Consider the following 10,401-nt stretch of genomic DNA (forward strand, 5'->3'; position numbering starts at 1 on the left):
CTGAAAATTACCACATGCTACGCGTGCAGGGAAACGGCCAATGCATCATCGGCCTCGACTCCCATTTTGAGTTCGCCTACAACCAGTCCCCACCCCTCCCTCTTTTCGCACTCTTCGCTACCCCGTCCGAAGCTGATTAATCCGCCTCATCGACCCTCTGTACGTTTCAAGCATGTTTCCACCGCTGACGCTTCCATTGTCGATTGCTCCATTACCAGTGTCAACATGGTAGCTTCTGATGAGAATGCAATGAGGCTAGCTTCTCCAATGAATCTCAACCCAAGAAAATTACCTCTACCTCTCTCTCTCTCTAGCAGCGCGCGCCAGCGCGCGCTCCTAGAGAGAGAGAGAGATTCATTGTCCACAATTCTTATTCTCTCTCTTCACACACACACACACACACATTGTTTTGCTCTAGCATGGCAGCTTCTTCTTCAGCCGACGCGCGCTCCTATCGGAGAGGGAGAGAGAGAGAGAGAGAGAGAGAGAGAGAGAGAGAGAGAGAGAGAGAGAGAGAGAGAGAGAGAGAGAGAGAGAGAGAGAGAGAGAGAGAGAGAGAGAGAGAGAGAGAGAGAGAGAGATTGGTTGGCCACAATTCTCATTACACATTGTTTTGCTCTAGCCCTTTCAGGCCACATACTGTGACAGTTCTTTCGTGCCATAGATAGGCAGGTGAAGAAGAGACCTTCAGCACCAGGAGAACGTGACAAGATGTCATCCGGTAAGGAAGGTCAAAAAGAAGGAAAGGAGGGAGCTGCAGCCAAAGTTGTTGGTGCAGTAGTGGCAGTTGGAGTTGCATGGGGCATTTTCAGATTTGTGAAGGCGAAAAAAGAAGAGGACACCCTCATTCAAGAGTATTATGGAGATGGAGAGGATTTTACTCTTCCTGATGGAGACCGCAATAATTATGATGCAGAGGAGTTCTACATTGAAGAGCACTTGAGTTTGTGAAGGTGGACCCTCCTCCTATGGTTATTTCTCCTCATTCAGATGAGATGAAAAGTGTACCAGAGGAGGAAATCAAAGCAATAAAAAATGTGGAACCTCCCCCACCTGAGCCAAAGGCTGATGAGAAGCCCAAGGTTGAGGAAAAGCCCTGGTTCCTTTGCCTTTTTTATCCACCCAAGAAAATTGATTGCAAGCCCAAGCTGAAGGAGAGCGAGAGCTTTGATAGTAAAGATGTGAAGCCCAAAGAAAGTCACAGTTATGAAATCAAGAAGGGAGATACTCTATGGGCCATTTCAGGAAAATATGGGATCTCGCTAGATGACCTGAAAGTGGCAAATGGCTTGCATGGGGATAATATTTATGCTGGAGATAAGCTTATTATACCTCCAAAATGATGTGCTGGCATACAGGGTGTGCCATCTCGCCATATGAGTTGTATGATCACCAACGTTTTCTTTTTCTTTTTCTTTTTTTTTCTTTTTTTTTTTAGAGAGAGAGAGAGAGAGAGAGAGAGAGAGAGAGAGAGAGAGAGAAGAAGAAGAAGAAGAAGAAGAAGAGAGTTTTAACATCGTAGGAAACTATCCCAAAAAGGAGAGAGAGAGAGAGAGAGAGAGAGAGAGAGAGAGAGAGAGAGAGAGAGAGAGAGAGAGAGAGAGAGAGACGAAAAAAGGAGAAAATTACCAAAATATCCCTCTTATTCAAAGAAATTTTCAAAATACCTTGGTATCTATTTTTGTTGGATTGTTCAAGATTTTCTAATCTTTATTCCGCGTTGACAATTGAAACCTGTTTTTTGAGTGTTTAGAATGTAATTTGTCACAAATTACCTCAGTGACAAATTGCCTCAGTAACAAATTACCTCACAACAAAAAAGCAATTATGTCTAAAAATAATGAAGCAATTCATCTCCAAAACCTATATAACCAACTCAGTTTTTACATTTAGCATCTTGGATTGATAGACAATTAGTCTTCTCATGAAAAGCTACAACTTTTTTTATTTTTGAAGGTGGACCTTCATAGCACTCACCGGCGAGCCGTAAGGTAATGCAACAAGCATTAGAGCTTGTCGGCAAATATTTAATTTTACAGCCAAGGGTATTTTGGGAATTTTGAAAACTCTGAAGGGCCCTTATGCCCCACATCACGTAGAACTCATCAAGATCCACCAACTCTGCCATGGTTTCTCTCGTCTCCTCTGAAATTCCTCTCTCTCTCTCTCTCTCTCTCTCTCTCTCTCTCTCTCTCTCTCTCTCTCTCTCTCTCTCTCTCTCTCTCTCTCTCTCTCTCTCTCTCTCTCTCTCTCGTGCGTGTGCGCGTAATGCAAAACCCTCAAAATGGGTATTTGCCCCGATGTTGCCTGGAGTCTTGTAGCTTCACATGATAAAGGTGGTGTTATCAAGAACATAAGAGGTACACCCGAGAGAGGAATTGTTCCGCCACACCATCTGCATGGTGACACATCATCTGCCCCACTCCATGTCTTGCCGAGGATTACCTGGAACTTGTTCTCACAGAGCCCATTTGATGGTTTCTCGAGGCGGCACAAATTTCTAGCATATGCCAAAATAGGGAGGAGTCCTACACCAACTCGCCAAGTATGACCCATTGCTCTGATGAGCAGAGGCCTCATGCACAAGTAGGTCCAATAGAACTACAAATGAGTATGCTCCTCTTTTGGCTCCTCTATTTGAACTCACCACAATCAAGTTAGGTCCGGGGACATAATTCGAATGTTTCATAGTAGGAGAAAAATGAGACCTAAGGATTGCGATTATAAGAGGATCAACAATACCATTTTGATTGAGGTTATGGTCTTTTGAAAGAAGATAGAGAATATCACCTTGCAAAGTATGAATAATTGGGGCTTGGTTACAATTCATGTCGATGGAGCAGTGTATCATGTACAAACCTAGGATTTGGAATCGATGCTAAAAGCATTATGCAAGTAGTCAACAGTTCATGCAGATATTAGTTACAGTTCATGCAGATGTAGCACATACCTAGGACTTGGAATCCATGCTGAAAGCATTATGCAGGTAGTCAATATATTATTGATATTGACTTGAAACCTTATAGCTGATCCTTATTAATGAACTTCTTTTTTATGAATCTTGCTCGGTTCTTTTCTTGCTCGAAAGTTTTCGCTCGGGGTTTGGTAGGATTCCTTACCTACATGCATGAACATAGCTCCAGAATCATCCTCATTCTTCTCCAAATGGATTACAATGATTACCACCATTGTTTTTCCATTCTCTTTAGCTGTCAAACCACTTGGCCCTGCTTTCCTTTTAATCTCAATACCATAATCTTGAGCTTGAAATGGAATTTGTGAAGGAAGAGGAAACATATCACCACCCATTCTCTTTGGCTTGTCACATTGAGGGCTTTTATAACCCCATTCACCACAATTGTAACTTTGAAACATATCCCCTCTTCCATCCATGCCTCTTCCTCTACCACCTTTAAACCCCTCATTGCTTCCATAGCCATGGCCATATCCATAGCTTTGACCTCTTCCACATCCCATCATATGCACACTAAGATTCTTCATAAGACCTACAACCTCTTGCATCTCCTTGCAAAAAGCATTCACATCATGAGAAGCTTGTTGATTACCTTGATCAAGACCTTTGGTTGCTCTACAGACTTCACTTCAACCTTTGACTCGACATTGATTCCAAGTGGATGAAGACATTTTGCTTTACATTCTTTATTCTTTGCAATTTCAACTACTTCCTCAAAGGTCCTTGGTTGCTTAAGCTCCACGTTCAAGCACAGACTACTCCTCAAACTTGCAAGAAACCTATCCTTCTTCAACATGGTTGGAGAAGTTTCAGCCCCCAAAGATGTACACCACTTTGTCCATATCGCATTGAATGCCTTCACAAAGTCCTATATGGCCTTCACCATGTACCATCAAGCCATGAATAGTCTGTCATACCTTTTGTGGGTCTTCCACCTGTTGAAAGTGTGTAAGAGAAGCATGTATTACCATTTCATATGTCATAACATGAGCGGGTTGGTTCTATTGCAACTCTTTTTTGTATTCTTCCAACCATTCCCTAGCATCTCCCTTCAAACAGAAGTAGAAGATTTGCAGCACCAACGTTGGGTCTTGCTTGTCAGTAAGAAGGCAAGCAAACTCTATTTTCTCAATAAACCCTTTGGCACTTTCATTTTATTTCCCGTTAAACTCTGAAAAACTAAACTCCGTGTATTTTTAAATCTGTAAACTGAAGGTAGCTTGAAGCGATTCGTCGGTGGCGAGCACCAAAACACTATTGGGCAAAAGAAAACGTGGGACACCTCTATATCTTTATAGGCCAAGAGAATTATCAAACTCAACACCAAAAAGTGTATCAAAACTACTCTTATTAATTCCCAACTAAAGGCCTATGATCCCTTGGGAATTTACAAGCACACGCCTACCCAAAGGACCATAGCACATACGAGCAAAACCCTGTGAAAGCACAGGTTTACATCACACGCCGACCAATGCATATGAATACAAGGGAATATCCTTTAACAATTGAACATCATAAAACCACAATTTCAACGTCAACTCCACAATTCATAGATACATTCCCTCCCAATCTATCTGCACACAATTTCCCACTAGGCTGCCATAGCCATAACCCTGTAGAGAACTAGTTGTAACTTGAAGAGCACAACTCTAATTGGGGCACTTTAAAGCTAGGAATAAATCTTAAAACATGAGTGGCAAGAAATTTGAAGATGGTAATTTTTTTTTCTACACGCCGCTATGTGCAAAATTGTCTTGAATAGAGAGTTGTCTCGGTACGACTACAGGTAGAGAAGGCAGAGTGTGGGAAAAAAACTGCATCCAAAAGCATCAAGGAGGCAGAAAGAGCTAATTCTTGAAAATTTCTAAACTTTATCTGCACATTTTTTTATTTTTTACATGATTTTTAGTTATATACAAGTCTCACTTCAAAAAACACTCACTCACGAGCACTTACAGTAACCCAATAGTTGGCGCTACACTAGCAACTTGCCCTACATGTACATGCTCTTGCTAAAGCAAGCTTAAGAGCCCACAAAAAGAAAGCCCATACACTTTTGACATCGTGCGTCATGTCCATATGCACAAATTTTTAAAATACGGGGTGTCAAAATTTGATGTGCCCAACAATGTAGTTGCTTAGTTTTTGTGTGATGCTTACAATGTAGACATCTACACAGAGAGCTTGACAAGACAAACACAATGGTGCCCTTGGAATTTCGATGCAACAACCCTACAATGCAGTGTGAGCAATTCAAAAGCACATCAGAAGAGAAGACACATGATGTACATAGCAAAACCTTATCTTCTCATTCATTCATAATAATATCGTACAAAAAAATTTACAAGGTTGCTTTTTATACATTTGGGTTCAGATACATATTGTGGGAAAAGTCAACATAACTTGAGATTACAATTACAATTACATGAGAGATAGAATAAATCAAAATCTTTGTTGGAATCTTTCCACATAGGTCAACACCTCTCACATCTCTGAAAGAGACGGATCCAAGATGTTTAATGTCAATATTGGGAAGCAAGTGAATTGTTTAAGACATGGAGGCATGCTAGGAGGTTGTCAGACTCTTGTCTAAGCACAACGCACTCCACTATAACACTCAATGTGCCGATCCCCTTTTTAAGACCTCTCACCTATCCACATGCAAATCCTTGAGCAAATCAATTGCAACTTACTTCAAAATTCATAGGAAACATACTAAGACTATTTAGAACATAACTTGCTTATCAAAATCGCAATACGACTCCTCCATGCCCTAGTTGAGTCACTTACTTTCCAAGATTTACATTAGGTCTTAGATCCATCTCTTTTGGAGATTTGATAAGTGTTGACATGTGTGGACACCCAAACAATGTGTTGGAAGATTCCAACAAATATTCTCGTTTACTTTATCTCTCATGTAACTGTAATTGTAATCTCAAGTGATGTTGACTTCTCCCACAATCTGTATTTGTACCCAAATGTGATGTGAAGGCGAGAATGTAATTATCAATGAAATTATGGCAAATCTTTCTTTTGTACCATCAAACTAGGAGCCAGGGAAACCTTGTAATATATTTTATATGATGATTATTATGAATGAATAAGAAGATAATGTTCTACTCTGTACATTGTGTGTCTTCTCTTCTACTATGGTTTTGAGTTGCTCACACAGCACTGCACGATTGTCGCATGAAAATTTTGAGGGCACATTGTGTTTGTCTTGTCAAGCTCTCTGTGTGTATATCTACACTGCAGGCATCCTACAAAAACCAAGCAACTACGTCTATGACCTTCCAAGTGACATTCTCTCTATCCGAGGGTTGTTTTGAGATTCCATCAATTGCATGCAATTCTCGGCACTTAGGGGAACCTGCTAGGCACATCCGGTTTTTGAAAAGTCAACCTACATCAAGCCGCCAGAAGAAAATTGCATTTTTTTCCGAAGTTGTATTGCCAGTTTCATGAACAAGTTATGTTCTATATAGTCCAAGTATGTTGCCTATGAAGCTATATGCTTGTTTTCGTGCTACTCTTTCCAAGACACGATCAGTGATGGATAGAGGATAATTGTCTCGAATTGTAGCTGCGTTCACTTTTTTAAGTTGAAGCACACTCTTAATTTTCCATTCTTCTTAGATACCACCACAATCAGTGTCGGTGGATTTGTGTTCGAAAGATGAGCTGGGAAGGCACGGGGCCTCTGGCTGTGAGAGGTGCAAGGAAGCATTAGGAAAGAAATAGACTCATTTTTGGGCCTTTTAGCTCTAGTGAGAGAATGCTCCTTAGCCAATAGGAAGAAGGCTAACGTTACATTGAAAAAAAACAAATTCTCATTTTGAAAATGTCCATGAAAACCATTTTGGTGAAATTGTCACTATCATCAGAAAAGTAAGGCGTTTGATAATGACATCTTGCACAAGCGTCGAACGCCTTTTTATGACCCACTGTTGCTATCCTATAAAGTGAAGTACTTGTACTTGTGCATCTTGCACAAGTATCAATCACCTTTTTATGAAGTACTCGCAATTTAAATTCGAACAAATCGTACTTGATAGTGATTGATAGGTACTATTTAAGACTATGAAGGAGTCATAACCAAGCAAATAGAGGCCCTTGAGGGGTCTCTGGGACCTCTATTCGCTTGGTTCTGACCTTATGAGGCCTTAGGATTATTATATAGCATTTTTTAAGCCCACGGATGGATCCGAAACGTCCAAAAACCTTAGGATAGCTCTTTAAAACACTGAAATCTGACGTCTCTAGCTCAAGATATAGCATTTTTTAGCCTACGGCCTCATGAGGTCAGTACCAAGCGAATAGAGGCCCTTGAGGGGTCTCAAGGGCCTCCCTTGTACCAAGAGAATAGAGGCCCTTGAGGGGTCTCAAGGGCCTCTATTCGCTTCGTGAGGCCCTAGGCTAAAAAATGCTATGTCTTGAGCTAGAGACGTCAGATTTCAGCGTTTTAAAGAGCTATCTTAAGGCTTTTGGATGTTTCGGATGCATTTGTGGTAATATTTTGATATTTTAAAAACAACTCTTATGTTTTTTCTCTCATCGCACATCACATCACTCATTAAGATTCACAGACATGGATTTTTGTGTACACTTAAGTTGGGCTCTTGAAAAGCATTTTGTACGAGCATGCACTTAAGTGATTGAGAAAACTTTTACGTATGTACTATGAGAAATAGAATTCCAAAAAAAACTTTTGTATTTTTCATAATTACCTCTCTCTATGCTGAGTTGGCGTTTCTTACAGGCCCCAAAATTGAGTCCAAGTTTCTCCTAATGAGAGTAGCAGCAGACACAATCAATGTAGAAAAAGCTTAAAATAGACAGCTTGGACAAGATTCCAAAACTTGATAACCCAAAACAGACAATTAACAGTACCACTGCTTAATTAAATATTAATGGAGGAGTTTATGCTCCTTACATGGTTTAACCTGCCTTAATCCAAGTGCTAATTAAGAAAATCAAACTTCAGTGTCCAATGTGATGATAACAGTATGAAGGTACTTTCCCCTTTGCCTTAATTGGCATGTCGGCTTGTCTTGACAAAGTTCCTCTCCTTCGTTCTTCCTTTGCTGCTTCAAGGGAAAGAGAGAGAGAGAGAGAGAGAGAGAGAGAGAGAGAGAGAGAGAGAGAGAGAGAGAGAGAGAGAGAGAGAGAGAGAGAGAAATCCCAGAGAAATGATTAATTAAGGCTTAGAAATACGACTTGGGTTCTGGATTTTTGGCTTCGGATTCCAATTGCTTATTGTGGGTTAGAGAGTTTGCTTAGTAGTAGGATTTGGTGGGCTTATGGTATTTAGCTTAGGTTTATAATGGATGAAGAAAGCTTTGGATTAGAGAAGGCTTAGCTTAGTATTAAAGCTTGCTTAAGAGGGTCGATTAAAGTGGGCTTATGAGTTTAGGATTAGAGATTAGGCGATGTGAGCGGGATGAAAACACACAGAATGCCTCTATAACAACCCGACAAACACTCTTGGGAGGATACACACACACACACACACTATGGGGCACCACTCGGCTTACACAACCCACCTTGCCGAGACAGGGAACACACCGATGGAGCAAGAGGAGAGAGACTATCCGTTTACCCACTCCACACACAGAGACACACACACACACACACACACCCAAAAACTCAGCTCAAAAGAGGAGAATTTTTTATGTTTAGATACAAATGAGCTTGGGCCAACACCAATGGGGCAAATAGTTTACATAGTATTTGAGAAATACACCAGATACAACCACAAAGTTAAGCAAAGGCTTCACTCACCGGAGAAGATTACACAAAAAAACAACAGAAAAAGAGTGAGAAATTCGGCAAAATGGACAGCGCCATCATGTCCGGAACGGCCCAAAAAACCCCAGTCTACAATGTCAAAGTGCTCAACTCCGACCTCGGATGAGCAATTTACGGCCAAAATAGGCTCCAAAAACCCCACAAACACAATTGCGGTTGTTCCTCCTCTCTTCTCCACGTTTTTTTTGGTCTTCTCTCTGTTTTTTTAGTTCCCACACTTAGCTTTATTACTTGGGCACCCTTGGTCTTTTAGTTGACCTCAAACGGACCCCGAACAGGCCAAAAACTGACCTCGCAGTGCATAGTTGTCACCTTTTTGCATCATCCGCACACCTGGCACTCATTTCTTTTCAATAATGCATCCCGCCACCACGTGGAGTGGCCCCAAAAAGTGGTCCTCATGATGACCTTTCTGTATAATTATCACAAGAAAACACCCACCTTGTGTCCGTACTTAGCCACGTGCAAATATTGACCCCATTTGACCTCCTGACGCCACTAGATGCCATCTGACGCACCTGCTTACCTCATGTCGTCGGCCCGCCGATAGCTTCCTCGAGAAGTTTTACGCGCTAGCAACTCCTCATTATTACAGAAAAAGCACACTGGTACTGGTGATAGTGAAAATTGATGCACTATGTACATGTTGTCCTACCAGTACACATGTGGGCCCCACGTAACCATGTGGCTCTGGAAAATGGGCAATTCCTTATTTGATGCACCATGCATGTGTATGTACATATGCGCAATCCCTTGCTCCAAAAAACTCCTGACAGCGACTATGGAGCTTAGCTAAGGAGTGGTCATGGAAGATTAGCACTCAAATAAGCTTTGGAGCTTAGCTTGCATGGGCTATGGAAGCTTAAGTTAAAGAGCTCAAGACCACTGGATTTTTTCCCCGGGGGAGAAGAGAAAAAAAGCAATGTAGCCTCCTTATCATTTTTATATGAGAGTCGACCAACGGAGCTCATTTTGCTTGCATGAGTAAGAAAGCCCTTACTATTTTTGGCCAACCCATTAGAGATATCGCTAATGGGCACTGCCTTGATGATGTGGCAAGCTGATTTGGCGGGTGCACAAAAAGCTGCGAAGATGGGGCCGAATCGAAGCGCCATGGAGAGCTGGGCAGTTTTTGCTGCTTTGATGATGCCATCTGAGCGATGCCCTGCTCCTCACGAGCTTCTTTCTCTCCGTTGCACCCTCGCTGACTGCCACCCTCACCATTGCCTCCTTCCTCTTCACATTAGGTTTAAAAAAACCTCTTTTTATGGCTAGTGGGCGGCCACACTACTTAGGGCGGCCTTTTTGACTTAGCGAGTAGTCATGCCCCATTTAAGGAACCACATTTGGCATAAATATCGGGCAATGCATTGCATTTAGCATGTATATCAAACAACTTCAAAATACATTTGCTAGTGGAGACGGCCTTCGGTTGCCACCATACCTGACACATATATTGACCAAGGCATTACCGTGATAAGCTCATCAAGATGTTAATGTACTTTCATGAAGGAATCACATTTGGTGATTACATCATCCAAGGCATAGCATTCGGCTCCGATGGCTCCATTTCCCAGAACCTGGCTGAAGCTCAAAAATTACCAGATGAACAAACCGAG

General features: G+C 41.6%; 1 pseudogene; it reads left to right on the top strand.

The window, feature by feature from the left end:
* The first annotated feature begins 711 nt into the window (after window positions 1–711).
* On the top strand, window positions 712–1,359 carry LOC147419149 (uncharacterized; annotated as a pseudogene).
* Window positions 1,360–10,401: the final 9,042 nt, after the last annotated feature.

The sequence above is a fragment of the Adiantum capillus-veneris genome, chromosome 29, assembly GCF_014529385.1.
Source record: "Adiantum capillus-veneris isolate H3 chromosome 29, ASM1452938v2, whole genome shotgun sequence".
Lineage (NCBI taxonomy): Eukaryota > Viridiplantae > Streptophyta > Polypodiopsida > Polypodiales > Pteridaceae > Adiantum > Adiantum capillus-veneris.